Raw genomic sequence first — 15,885 nt, 5'->3', positions numbered from 1 at the left:
TAGAAAGAATCTATGGGCATACAAGAAGATCTCAGAGACTGGGAATGTTGAATTGACTGAAGACGTTGCTCTGCGTTCATTTACCTACATGGAACTTGAGAAAGTTACCAACGGTTTTAAGGAAGAGATTGGTAAGGGGGCTTCTGGGACTGTTTACAAGGGAGCCACATCAAACGGCCAGAGGATTGTAGCAGTCAAGAAACTAGAGAAGGTGTTTGCTGAAGGGGAAATAGAATTTCAGAATGAATTAAAAGTAATTGGGAGAACACACCACAGGAATCTGGTCAGATTGCTGGGCTACTGCCTTGACGGGCCAAACAGGCTTTTGGTATATGAATACATGAGCAATGGATCACTTGCAGATTGGCTCTTCACACTTGGAAAACAACCTCGCTGGAGTGAGAGAATGGGAATTGCCCTCAACGTAGCAAGAGGCATTCTCTATCTGCATGAAGAGTGCGAAACACACATCATACATTGTGATATTAAACCACAAAACATACTCATGGATGAGTATAGGTGTGCAAAAATTTCTGACTTTGGATTAGCAAAGCTGCTGATGCATGACCAGACCAATACCTCTACCGGGATCAGAGGAACAAGGGGCTATGTTGCGCCTGAGTGGCATCGCAAACAGCCAGTGTCGGTTAAAGCAGATGTTTACAGCTATGGAATTGTGTTGTTGGAGACCATATGTTGTCGGAGGAATGTAGACTGGAGCCTCCCGGAAGAAGAAGCCATTCTTGAAGAATGGGTCTACCAATGTTTCGAAGCTGGTGAGCTTGGTAAACTAGTGGGTGATGAAGAGGTGGACAGGAGACAATTGGATATGATGGTTAAAGTTGGTCTTTGGTGCATCCTGGATGAGCCATCGCTTCGTCCATCAATGAAGAAGGTTCTCCTAATGTTGGAAGGTACTGTAGACATCCCAGTACCTCCAAGTCCTGTTAATTTCTTTTCTTTCTTCCATCTAGCTAGGGCCAGACACGGCATGTATGTTTTACTGCTATTTCGGGTATGGTGTTTGTGTATGTGACTAAACATAGTAATTGGTATCTTGCATTTTTGTTTTCCCTCTTTCTTAGGTGTTTGCTGGCTGCAGCTTGTGTTAAGAATTTCTCTGCAATTAAATTAGAAGTTAAGCTTTGGTTTGTTCAATGAGAGTACACAACATATATCTAACTTCAATACCATGCATGGGCAGAAACAGAATGTAAATTTCTGGATGCCCACGCACAAGTTCATACATGGTTTTATCTGCTGCATGCCACTTCCTTACAACTCAATGTCTTATGCTTCCGAATAACTTAACTTCTGGCCAGATCCATGGTAGGGTCCAAGGAAACTCAATACCAGTATTCTTAGTGAAGGTACTGTGTTAATTGCCATATGAAATCACTTGAGGGTCAGCTTGTTGAGCCCAAATACACGTAAATCAAGCAGAGCTAGAAGAAATTCTTGATTACCAAGGGCTAGAACATTGCTTAATTGAGAGTGATCATGAAAGTTTAGTACTACAAAAGATGGTTTACCAGGGAATGCAGGGAACAGCCATATAAATGCTTAATGAAATTCTTGATAAATGCAAAAGTCATGGTGAAAAAAGAGGTTTGAAGTATATTAATAAAGTCAAAACTCTTACTAGTGAAAAAAAAAAAAAAAAGCTATTTTTGTTAAAGGTAAAGAATAAACCCCTAGCCATACAACATCTTCCAATACTCCCTTACTTTGCACACACTTTAAAAAGTCTAGACAAACTCAAAATAGGAGCCATACTAAATTTCTTGAGATGTACAAATCTCAACTGAATAACCTAGCAATGACTTCAATTCCCTAAAAAATAATATCTTGAACACTATGAAAGGAAGGAGTACAAATCAAAAGTTTAAGATTCAACAAAGCTCCTCTAAGTCACCACCTAAGGTAAAACAAGTCTAGTTGGGAAAAGATTGACCTACGTATCAAGTTGTGTTCACTGTTTTTAGAGTTAGAACCCCTAGTGAATGGTATTTTGATAAAAACATCACTTAATTACTTGAAAGAAAAACGAAAAATTCAAGTACGAGTTTATCTAAGATAATAAAATTCCTAATTATGTAGTTTAAAATTCCAACTGCAATCTAGGTTGCTTACTATGTAGCAATAGTTTTGAACCACATATAAAAGGTTGATCGGTTGATGTTAATGGCCAATTAAGATAGGACTATGTAATGACTCAAAAGAAAGGCCCATGATAAAAAATAGATAAGAAATAAGTAATCTCCCTCTAAAGGCTCACTTTTTATTTTATTTTTTTCTATAAGGTAATTGGCAAAGAGTAATACTACAATAAAGGCAAGATTCTAGCACATTACCTGTTAAACCAAAGAACCAATCTAAAGGAATATATTTCCAAGTAGTAGAAAAATTACCCTCAAGACTTAGTGGTAGAATTGAGCTTTGAAATTGGTGAGAGGATTCCAATGATGCAAAACACATCCCAATACTAACTTGGCTACAATTTAGTATCTTTTAATCGAGTTGTACCATAATAAGGAGTATTCCTAAAGCACGTTCAAGGTTAACCTTGCTTTGATACCAATACGTACGTACATGTAGAACAATAGATAGAAAAAGAATATTGGAGGAAGAAATAAGAGGAAAGAGAGAGATTTCAAACAAATTTAAAATATTATTAATAAAAAAGGTCCTAAGTATTTAACATCATTAGACCTATATATAGATAGACGATCATAGCTCTAGTAGGAAACTAATTTTAATAATCATAACATTAATAAAACTTTATTACTAAATAATAATGGCATGAAATAAATAATAAATAACAAAATTACCTTCAAGTGCACAATAGATAAGAAAATGAATCCCTTTCTATATTATGGGCCTAAAATAAAAGATGTGATTTGGCATCTTTATCTCCATCATCTTCACTGAAATGTCCCATAGATACCCTGTAATTTCTTTCACACACTACACATGTATTTGAAAAAATCTTTCAAGCCATATGCTATTCAACTTCAAGATGTCCTAAATATGTGTAATGTCTAGGGATGGCAACGGGGCGGGTTTTTTCGGGTACCCGCCCCTCCCCGCCCCTAATGGGACGAGGTTTAAATTTAATAAACGGGTTTGGGATGGGTATGAGATTTTTTTTTTAAACCCGGGGCGGGTTCGCGTATTGCCCCATCCCGCCCCGATTATATATAAAGTTAATTTTAAAATTTAATTTAATTTAAATTTTAAAATTAATTTAATTTAAAATTTTATTTTACTATTTTTAATATATAGATAATAATAAAAAATTTTAATAAAATAAGTTATAAAAATATAATAATTTTATTATTTATAAAATATATTTATTTTAATGTAATTAAAAAATTTAAAAGTAATTTTTTTTTTTAAAGAAAAAAGCTAAATGGGGCAGGTATGGGAAATTCCTATACTCGTCCTGCGCTGCCCCGCCCTGTTTAATTTTTTAAATAGGATGGGGATGATAATTGTTTTTAATAAATGAGGCGGAGTTGGGATGGGAGCGACCCGTCCCGAACCCGCCCTGTTGCCATTTCTAGTAATGTCCAATAGTACATGTTGGCTTCTTGGAATGAAAGCATGATCTTCATAAAAATCAAAATTATTTTTTACTCCTAATGCTACCTAATCTTATTGGCTGGAAGTATAAATGGTTTCAGATTTTATGATTTAGTGAATTAGGGTTGTTCTACTAGGTATGTGGGATCAAGCACCAATTTAGACCTTCCTTCAATTTTCATTTTGAACTTGCTAAACATCTTTAGGTTTATTGTTTGGCATTAAGTTTTTTGCATTGTAGTTGTTTGGTAAAAATAAGGCCTACGGTGATTGCATTTCCTATTTTTGGTCTAATAAGGGATTTTCTTCAAATTGTCCGAATTGATTCCGTTCCAAATTGTTGTCATGTCTTGGCATGCTAGAAAAATATCAGCCTACAATTCTAGGCCTTAGTTAATACTCTCCAAAATAGGATATACGTCAACCTATATATATAAGTCTAGAATTTCGATTGTAACAAAATATGAGACCTCTCTTATAGCTGTTGGATGAAATTGGAAAACTTTGTTTTTAACCCTGCCTCTTAAGATTCCCCTCTATCTGTTCAAGAAATTGTAGAACCAGATTAGCGATAAGGGTTGTTTCAGTATTCAGAAAATGGACAAAATAGTCATATACCATTAAGACAACCTATGCAAATGCTAATAGGAATTGATGAGTAGTAAACTTGGAAATGCTACTGAAAAATACTATGCCAATTTACTAAACCTTGTACCAATTCATATATTCTATATGCTATTTTGCCCAAAATTTTAGTAAAATTGACAAAAAGTGACCCATAAGAATTGATGAGTAGTAAACTTAGGAATGCCATTGAAAAACACTACTCTAATTTACTATACCTTCTACCAATTCTTATATTTTTTTATGTTATTCTACCAAAAAGGTTTAAAAAGAAAGAATATCAGCTCCTAAGGCAAGACTTTCTTTACCTTATAATATATCCACATTTGTCATCCACTATACCTTTTGTAGAGAGATTTATGTCATAGATAAAAATAAATTAAACCAGTAGAAAATGGTATAATTAAGGGAAAGAAAAACACTGTAAATCTTGTTATTTGAATAATGGAAGAACCATGTAATTTGCAAGAAAGGAAAGTTGAAGGGTGGTTTTCTCCAACCAATGATCAAGAATATAGAGGCGTGTCTAGATATGCAACAAGTGTAGTAAAATTAACAGTAAACTAAAGAACACCTTATTTACCTACAATAGATAGAGATCCACCTCTCTTTGCAGTAGAATATGACTCATTTGGTTTTCATTCCCTAGATCCATATCTAAGACTACTCCTTAAAGGTTGATTCTAAAATCACTACACAAAACCCCAACAATCCACAACAAACAGAACTGAATATACAAAACCCAAACCAGCAATAGACAAAACCTCAGAACAAGTAATAGGATACTCATCGTGCATGAATTTGTGGGCATAAATAATAAAAACATGTCAAAAGTTACAAAGAGAAAACGTTCATCTATTCTTCAATTTTACAAGTACCACAAGGGCAAACACATCCAAAAAAGTCTCAAAACAAAAGAAGTAGAAGAGGCATTTTCAACCATCTCGCTCATACAAGAAATTAGGAAATGTTTTAGCCTCCTCATATCCAACATGGACTCTCATTAATAAGAAAGCAAGACAAGTGTGTGTTAGTTAAACTTTTATTTCCTGCTCAACACACCCTCAACAAAACTACTATAAAACCCTACCCCTATGTTTGGCTTCAGGGAAAGCATGGGAAAAAGAACAAAATAAAATAAAAGAATTGAACCTTACATTTAACCTACTTCGTTCTTGGTAACCAAACGACTACAAAAGAAAAAACCAAACTTCAAAGTTGTTATTTCCCTTATTTTCCCACACTTTCTTAGGAACAAAACATATAGTACACAATAATCCAATTTTGCATTACATCAATGAAAATTAATAAACAAAGAGATTTCCTTTCAATTTAGAGTCGAGCAAACTAATAATATCAATGAATTTCCATCGTACAATCCCACTAGCTTTAGAATCACTGTTCTTGCAAAGACAACAACCCATAAGTTAACCATAATAAGTCACTTGGCTTAATGACATTATACCCAAATCCATTTATGGCACCCTAAATCCATTCAAACCTAGAACCACTTCATCCTAAGTGATAAACACTCCAATCCAAGTGATTCAAATTGAAGAAACAAAAGGGTAAAAAGATTAAAGAGAAGGAACAAAATGAGAGTACCTCAATTGAAGATTAAGAGTAGAGTCACTATAATGCCAACAAGGATGGTAGCACGCATCATGTGCCTTGAAACAACCTTTGCCATCATATCATAGGTCATGATAAGTGTCATGGCATGGGTGGTGGCATGTGTCATGTGTCATATGTCTTGGCTTGAACTGTGGCATCATGACATGGGGGATTGTTGAGGCACACATCACGGAACAAGTGGGCCAAGACACATGATGTGTGTCACCACCTATGCTATGACGCGTCCTACGACCCTTGCCATGGTGTCACAACCCTAGCCAAGATACATGACACATGCTTTGGTCCTCAATTGTTCCTTAATCCGATCCCAAAGACTAACATAATAGGATCAAAATCTTATGATGTTATCCCATGCTAATGTATCCAAAGCATAGTGTCACAAATTTAGGCTTTTCCTAAGCTCATGTGCGATACTTAGACACTACTACAAAAGATGCAAACAAAGACGCTTTACTCCTTGACGCTTTTGAGAAGTGTCAAGATTTAATGTAAATTATGACGCCTGTGTTCAATCTTGGCACTTGACAGAGAACCACATCAACCTTGGCGCTTTTTAAACTAGGATGATGGCGCTTCAATATTATGGCACTTCTTAGAAGAGTCATTGTGAGGGTTGCACACAACCTTGGCACTTTTAAAAAACGCCATGATCTCATATCAATATATATAAAATTTCTAATCTCCCCACTCTCTCACATGAATGTGCGAAAGACAACCCTCTAATTTTTCATAAACCGTGACAAACCCTACACCAACTTCCCCCATTCTCTGAAAACCCTAAATTTCTGACATCTTTCCATTTCTAACCACAATAAACCCATCAGTGCCCTCAGTCCAACCTCGTAAATAAGGAAGGGTAAGTCAAAGGATGCTTCTTCGATTGTAGTCCCCTTCACAAAAGCTTCTCTCGACTCCACCATCCTTTTAGTTCGGAAAAAAATAAAAATCGTTCCCTAACTTTGCCTTATCTTCAATGATGGTGAATTTTGTATGTTGTGCTCTATTTCTACTTCTTTTAATACATGTTCTTTCTTATTTATTTTTATCTTTATGAGAAAGTTTATTAAAAATTAGGGTTTTCTCTTTTCCTTCTCAAGTCAACCATGAACAATCCCGACAATAAGCCTTCTATAAGACCCTAAACTCTTCACTACTTCATTAACATAGTGGCTTTTCCAAAACCCTGAAGTACTATTAGTGTGAAACCCAAATCAAGGTAAAGATGAGCTCTAACATTCACCCCCTAATATTGGTTTTTCTTTTTGTGTTTGGATAGTGAGAAAATTAAGCGAGATGGAATTAAAGGTTTGTGGTTTTGGGATGCAATTGGTGGTTATTTTTTTCCTTGACCTTTTTCATCTCATTTTAGGAATTATTATTTTACATTTTCAATTACTTTTGGTTCACTTCTTATTTGGATTTGGATGATTGTTGATTTTCGCAAATTCTTGAAAATTTTAAATTTAATTTTCGTTGAATAGGTAAGAGTTTCCACAATTTCAAATCTAATTTATCGATTATATATAATTCGAAATATGGGTAAGGGCATTTGGGGCTACTTCTTAGCTAGTCCAATACTGAGTAAATGGTTGGTCCGCTTATCTTTCCTAATTTTTACCCTGTATTAAGGACTAATTTTTCCTACATTATTGTCAATCATGTTCCTTGGAATGAAATGTTATTACTTTCGTAAAAAAAATAAAAAAATAAAAAATAAAAAATTCATGAGTATTAAAAAAAATCATTTATTCAATAGTTTTAATGAATTGTATTTATAAAAGGAAGTTTTGATTTACTTAAATAAAAAGGCTTTAATTTCATGCAAAGAAAATATTTTTAAAAAAAGTTTGTTCACAAGAAAATAAATGCTATCATTTTTATAAAGGAAATATTTCATGAGTATTAAAAATAATAATAATAATAATAATAATAATAATAACGATAATTGATTCCATAGTTTTAATGAATTTTATTTATAAAAAGAACCTTTAATTTATTTAAATAAAAAGACTTTAATTCCATGCAAAGAAAATGTTTTTTTTAAATTTTTATTCACAAGAAAATAAATGTAATTATCACTTTTATAAAGGAAATATTTCATAAGTATTAAAAATAATAATAATAATAATAATAATGATAATTGATTCCATAGTTTTAATGAATTTAAAGAAAAAATTTTAATTTATTTAAATAAAAAGACTTTAATTCCATGCAAGAAAATATTTTTAAAAAGTTCATTCACAAGAAAATAAATGTAATTATCACTTTTATAAAGGAAATATTTCATGAGTATTAAAATAATAATAATAATAGTAATAATTGAGTCCATAGTTTTAATTAATCTTATAAAAGGAAGTTTCAATTTACTTAAATAAAAAAGGCTTTAATTCCATGCAAAGAAAATATTTAAAAAAAAAAAGTTTATTCACAAGAAAATAATTTTATAAAGGAAATATTTTATGAGTATTAAAATAATAATAATAATAATTGATTCCATAGTTTTAATGAATTTTATAAAAGGAAGTTTTAATTTATTTAAAAAAGAGACTTTAATTCCATGCAAAGAAAATGTTTTTTTTTTAAAAAAAAGTTTATTCACAAGAAAATACATGTTATCACTTTTATAAAGGAAATATTTCATAAGTATTAATAATAATAATAATAATAATAATAATAATAATTAATTCCATAGTTTTAATGTATTTTATTTATAAAAGGAAGTTTTAATTTATTTAAATAAAATGGCTTTAATTCCATGTAAAGAAAATGTTTTCAAAAAATTCATTTACAAAAAAGAGAAAAAAAAAATTAATTAATTAATAATGATAATAATAATAAAACCTCATAAAAAATATATTTGACAATTTAAAAATATATTTTTTTAATGTAAGAATATCTTTTATAATTTAAATTTTTCTTTAATAATTTTTTTTTTGACTTTATTTTATTTACAAGAGGATGATTTCTACAACTCTTCATTTAGAAAGCACATAAATTTTTATTATTATTATTATTTTTAAAACATAATAAATTTTATAAATAAGATAAACAAGTATTTTATATTTTAATCCAAGAGAACAAAAAATGTTTAAAATAATTTAAATATTATGACTTTTTATTTTTTTATTTTTGAACAAAGCTATCATAAAAATTATCAAAACACTTAAAAACTCTAACTTTTTCATCATCGTCAGGAATTATCCCAAAACTAAAAATTAAGCACAATATAAATTTTCATTAATATCCAAATTATTGAAAACTAAAAAAAACCTTGCAAAATATTTCAACTTTTCATTAACATCACAAAATTATCCAAAACAAATAAAACATCTAATTTTTAAACTATCATCCCGAATCATCCAAGACAAATGCCTACAAAAAGTAACATGAGATTAGCAATAATAATAATGATAACTAAAATAAAATAAATAAAATAAATTCAAAAACCAAAAAAACTAAAAATCCTAACTTGATTTATATTTTATTCAAACAATCATCAAGAATTATCCCAAAGCTAAAAAAATAAGCACAATATAACTTTTCATCAATATCCAAATTATTGAAAACTAAAAAAAAACTTGCAAAATATTTCAACTTTTCATTAACATCACAAAATTATCCAAAACGAATAAAACATCTAATTTTTAAACTATCATCCCGAATCATCCAAGACAAATGCCTACAAAAAGTAACACAAGATTAGCAATAATAATAATGATAACTAAAATAAAATAAATAAAATAAATTCAAAAACCAAAAAAAACTAAAAATCCTAACTTGATTTATATTTTATTCAAACAATCATCAGGAATTATCCCAAAGCTAAAAAAAAATAAGCACAATATAACTTTTCATTAATATCCAAATTATTGAAAACTAAAAAAAACTTGCAAAATATTTCAACTTTTCATTAACATCACAAAATTATCCAAAACAAATAAAACATCTAATTTTTAAACTATCATCCAAAATCATCCAAGACAAATGCCTACAAAAATTAACATGAGATTAGCAATAATAATAATGATAACTAAAATAAAATAAATAAAATAAATTCAAAAACCAAAAAAACTAAAAATCCTAACTTGATTTATATTTTGTTCAAACAATCATTAACACGTCTCATATAAATACATTAAATCCAACAAAACATTCACCGGAATACATTAAATCCTATTATAACCGTCCATGATTTCATTCCCTTTCCTTTAACAAATAAATAAAAACATGTCAATAGCATCATTCACATCAGGACTGACCATATATTCACATTCATTTGCATTTTAAATCCAACAAAACGAAGTCAAAGAACACTAACCTTGCTTGCAGCTACCCTCTTTCACAGTGTTGTCACTTTTTCTTCTTAGTCTAGTTGTGTCTGCTTCTTCGATCTGGTTTGTGTGTTCCTTCACCACAAAGAGTCTCTGAATCAGCCTATGCGTCCTCTAGAAGTTCCACCCGGAAACGTGATCTCCATGTCTACAATTTTCTTCTGAAGCCCGTTCAAAAATCAACCAAAATTCTTCTAGAACTCTCTTCCCCCTCTCACTAAGACGTCTCCCATCTATCTTCAAGCTCTCACCCAAAAAAATTATCCTCCTTCTACCTCTTCCTCATTGTCTTTCTCATATTCTCTAAAAAAACCCCCAAATCCCCTTCATCACGCCTCTCCTCCCTTTTTTGCATGTGAGTTGACTTTTATTTCCTTCTGAGAATTCCCCTTACTTTGTTTCTTGCAAAATACAGTCTATTTATTCAATATGCCACCTTAATTCTTCCTAAAATATATCATCTCTTTTCCTTTTCGGTTTAAAATATGCTTTTACCCAAAACACTACTGAAACCTCCTTCCATCATCACGTGATTCTTTTTCCAAAAGACAAATTACATTACCTTCTTTGTTGCTCATCATTTTTTTTTCATTCATAAGTTGAATCTTCCCCATAACATGGCTTCATTCATTTTTTCCATGTCTACTCTTGGAACCAATATTGTAGCTACCCTCTCCGAGCTTCACATCATAGGCACTTTCTTATCTTTCTATTGGTGGACTTCCCTACAAAATTTCAAAGTTAATAGAGTAATAATAATAATAATAATAATAATAATAATAATAATAATGAAAACGCTTAAACAAAATTATTAAATTAAATTAAATAAGTAAAGACAAGTATTATGGAAAAGTGATAAAATAATAGGAAAATAAAATAAATGAAGAAATATACAAAATAATAAATAAAATAAAATAAACAAAAATATAAAGGTAAAAAAAAATCAAGCAATGTGATTTTACAAAAACGAGTCTTGCAAGTCATACAAGCCATGTAACCATGCAAACCATGCCCATGCAAAAAATAATACATAATGGGCCAAGTGTACCTAAATGGGCCTAGGGTGCCTAAATGGGCCTAAAGTGATCTAAGTGGGCCTAGGGTAACTAAGTGGGCCTAAAGTGTCTAAATGGGCCTAAAGTGATGCCTAATGAGCCAAGTGTACCTAAATGGGCCTAGGGTTACTTAAATGGGCCTAGGGTGCCTAAGTGGGCCTAAAGTGATGCCTAATGGGCCAAGTGTACCTAAATGGGCCTAGGGTTACCTAAATGGGCCAGGTGCGTCTAATGGGCTTAGGGTGTACTAAGTGGGCCTAGGGTGGTGCCTAATGAGCCAAGTGTATCTAAGTGGGCCTAAGGTGTACTAAGTGAACCTAGGGTGCCTAAGTGGGCCTAAAGTGTCTAAATGGGCCTATGGTGATGCCTAATGGGCCAAGTGTACCTAAATGAACCTAGGGTGCCTAAGTGGGCCTGGGTCTAAATTAGGGCTACCAAGAGTCACAATTGGGTTAAATGAATCCCTCAATCGATGTCCTCAAAGTGGCTTAGAAAAGATAGGTTATGCGAGTATTAATGGGCCACCAAGGAATTGCTATAAACGACATGTGCGAGGAGGACAAAATGAAGGGTTTACACATGCATAAAGAATAATGATATCAAGAGCTCTCAATGTGTAATCAATAGTCAAGCAAACACATGCACAAAGAAAGGTGGGTATCCACTAATCAATCAATCAAATGCCACATTTGCTTTATCTTAAGTTCAAGTTTGACCCTCTAGTGATCCCCAGTGGAGTTGCCATTTTGTGGACCCCGCATTTCTGCTCATGCGCTTCCACTATGATGAACTCACTTTGTATTTGAAAATGATTTATTTTTTAGAAAATGACTTGGAGTCACCACTTATTTTTATTTTATTTTTAAAGGGAAGACAAAATAAGAAAGAAAACCCTAAGCGTGACTCCTTATTTGGAAATGGTAGTCTGTGAAAAACCAAATCTGGGCTCGGGGGTTAGGTTACTTATCGGGAAGGTACGGTAAAGACCGTAACACCCTTCTAAGTCCCTAAAAACGATTCTCTACTAATAAGATGAAACAAGTATGACAATTAATTGATTAAACATGGATACCGAACAATGATAAAAGGTGTGAAAGCAAGACACACATGATAACAAATAAATCGATAAACACAATCGAATATGAGGCGTACCTTAATCACAAACTGAACTCTATCATTAGGGACAAGGTTAGTGTACAAATACAGAACAATCGCATGCATGTCATGGAGTGAGGCAAGCCAATCCGACATAACAATCAATGAGAAAATCCCACATGTTGGGCCCCACCAACGTCCGATTTATTTCTATATGAATTAATTCCATGAATTCCATCACTTGGAATTACAAAATTAAATTTATTCTTATTTTAAAACATTTTAAAAATCATGAAGGTTATGAAAATTCCATGCCGAAGAAAAAGACAACAAATTTTATTAGAAAATGGATTTTTGAGGCCTAATAAAAAAAATATAAAGATGAAGATTTGAAAAGTTAAAATTATTTGGAAATCGAGAAATCGGAAAACTATTTGAAAACTGGAAAATTTGAAATTATTTTAAAATCAAAGATGATGAAATAAAAAGAGAGGAAGCGTGACCAAAAGGTGGCCATGCATTTTATCAGAGGCATGAACAACCTTGACTCTTGGGAATCATCCAAGTGACAGGCTTTGGTTGATTATAGAGAATGTTTTGTTGATGATCGCTTGACTTCCCACAACAGAGGCAAGAATCGCTATTAAAAGCACAAGCCACCTCACAATTTCTGGAACTGAAACATAAAAAATGATCTGGTAACTGGTGTCACGATGTATCAACAAGTAAGCAGCTTGACCCATATATGCCAATATCAGAGCAGGATAAACCAAGAAAGTGAAGGCAATCTGAATTGCAGTGTATGAGAAGTGTCCATGATCAGAAAACATTGTCTCTGAGCCTGTTACACACAATAAAATTCCACTCAAAGACATCCATCCATTTTTCCTCGTCTTCTTCAAGAATTTGAACATGTAATATGGGGACAGAGCTTGATAGACATATGGGTTCTAGTGGAATATATTGTATAAGCCAAGAGCACTGATGCATAGTAGCCAAATCATCAGAAATCTCGGGGATGAAAAGACATCATATCCAGTTCTTGCACTTCATCCCATCAGATTTAGATTTTATCCAGCTTTTCTACCTTAACAACATGGTTGGATTTAACTAGGGCATCCCGTGCAGCAGTGCGATAATAAAAAAGGTAGTCCTATTTGTCTGAGTAGCGGTGTGTTGCACAGAAAAGGTGACTGTATCGACAATTAAATCCTATCAAACCAACTCGTTTCTTGCAGGTGCTGCATCGGTTTGGACCTTCATTCGGCTTGGCCTTATCAGAAGTGGCTTTGAATCCTCAAGCGTAAACATCACCTCCAAAGTTATCATAGAGTGTCTGCAGGTGGAGGTCCCCTGTTCGGGGAGAGCTGAGACTCTCAATACCTCATCTTGGGCACAAGTTCTTGAAGACTCCCAAAGGTTAATGCATATAGAAAGCTTGGCTTCACTGGTATGGTTTGCGAAACGGAAGCCTCATTGCCATGCATGCTCCGTTCTGGTCCGTCTTGGTCTTCATCTTACTAATGGTGGATGGCAGTGAGCCTTGCAAATTATTGAAGCTCACATCAAACACGGTAACCAATGTTGATGTTGCTATGGACGTTCCCCTTGGTTTCGGTAGTTCTGGTGCTTTTCAGTTTACCAAGAGTTGGTTCCGTTCGTAGTTGCGCAGAGACTAGAGCCACTGAACAGACGAGAAATAGGTGAAAGAATGGAGGAATGAGCCATGTGTTAACCTTGGCACACACTAGGGTGGCCATGCGTGCATGGGACTCGGCCTCTGCATTTTCCATGAAGATGTGCTCACGCTTCTGGCTCAGATTGATAAAGAGAAGGTAGCAAAAAATTCGCACCCAATTAGTACATTTACGAAGACACCTATTCATTGACATAATTTTCAGGATTGGGAAGGACATTGGGGCACTTGTGGGGTATGTGCTCACCATGATCTGTGTTCAACTTAGGGTTGTTGGGCTACAGTTTCAGCCTGAAACAGAGAAAGGCTATAGAAAGAAAAAATGGAAGAGTAACAGTTTTGAACAGACCTGGGAATAGAAGAGTTAAGACAGTCCTAAAAAACAGAGGACCCTTTTTCTTTCACTTTGTATTCTCGATTCTACCATCTTTTTGTTGCACAGTCACAAGAATTTAAACCAGATGCAAAGAGATTTAACTTGAGTAAATCTCTCCACGTGGAAGCATGACAACCACTCAAAACATAAAACAAAAAAGTTATTTTTACATATATAACCTAACACAGCATAGGCACATTATGTTACATTCTCCCCCCTAATGTGATGTTCCTCTACACCCAAAAGCTTTCGAAAGTGAACAAGCTTCTCCAAAGGCAATGCTTTAGTGAAGATATTAGCAACCTGTTCCTCTGATTTACAGTTCATCAATTGAACCTCACCATTTGAAATAGCTTCTTTAATAAAATGATACTTCACTGCAATATGCCTAGTCCTACTATGAAAAACATAGTTTTTTGCAATGGCTATAGTAGATTTTTTGTCACAAAGTAGATATGTTGCTTCATTTTGCTTCTCATTGATGTCTTCTAAAATTCTTCTCAACCACATGGCTTGAGAAGTTGCCAATGAAGCTGAAATATACTCTGCTTCAGCAGAGGAATGAGCCACTGAACCTTGCTTTTTTGAGACCCAAGATATAACACCTGAACCAAGGGAGAATGCATAGCCTGATGTGCTTTTCATGTCATCAATACAGCCACCCCAATCACTATCACAATGGCCAATTAGTTTCACTTCAATATTCCTAAAATATTTTATTCCAAGTTCAACCGTGCGTTGCAAATATCTCAATACTCTTTTTGCTGCTCCAAGATGTAAGTGACTAGGTTAGTGCATGAATCTTGATAGCAAGCTTGCTGCAAACATGATGTCAGGTCTAGTTGCAGTGAGATATAACAAATTTCCAACAAGACTTCTAAAGTGAGTTTCATCAACCATCTTCCCTCCATCTTCTTTCCTCAACTTTTCATTCACAACTAAAGGAGTAGATATAGGATTACAACAAGCCATGCCAAACTTTTTGAGGATATGTTCAACATACCTCTTTCTGCAAATAAACACACCATCTTCTTCTTGATAGACTTCAATTCCCAAAAAATAGTGCAACAATCCCATATCACTCATTTCATATTTTTTTCATCATTTCATTTCTAAATTTTTCAACCATTTTCTCATCATTTCCAGTAAAAATCAAATCATCAACATAAAGAGCAACAACAAGGATTTGGGAATTATCTTTGCTCTTCACATAGAGGGTAGGCTCACTCTTGCTTCTAATGAAACCATTTTCAATGAAATAGTTGTCAATTTGAGTGTACCAGGCACGGGAAGCTTGTTTCAAACCATATAAGGCTTTCTTTAACTTGTAAACTTTGTTTTCTTCCCCATCAACAACAAAGCCTTGAGGTTGTTCAACATAGATCTCTTCTTCCAGCTTTCCATTCAAAAATGCAGATTTTATGTCAAGTTGGTACAACAACCAACCTTTTTGAGCAACCTCTGCAATAATAGTTCTAATACTATCAA

At 33.3% G+C, this 15,885-nt stretch overlaps 1 pseudogene; it reads left to right on the top strand.

Annotated features, from left to right (window-relative positions):
- The window catches only part of LOC117913349, a 2,498-nt pseudogene extending 1,337 nt beyond the window's left edge, over nucleotides 1-1,161 (top strand).
- Nucleotides 1,162-15,885: the final 14,724 nt, after the last annotated feature.

Source organism: Vitis riparia, chromosome 4, assembly GCF_004353265.1.
Source record: "Vitis riparia cultivar Riparia Gloire de Montpellier isolate 1030 chromosome 4, EGFV_Vit.rip_1.0, whole genome shotgun sequence".
Lineage (NCBI taxonomy): Eukaryota > Viridiplantae > Streptophyta > Magnoliopsida > Vitales > Vitaceae > Vitis > Vitis riparia.
Note: the sequence above shows the minus strand (reverse complement) of the source record. Positions and strands in the feature narration are given on the sequence as shown.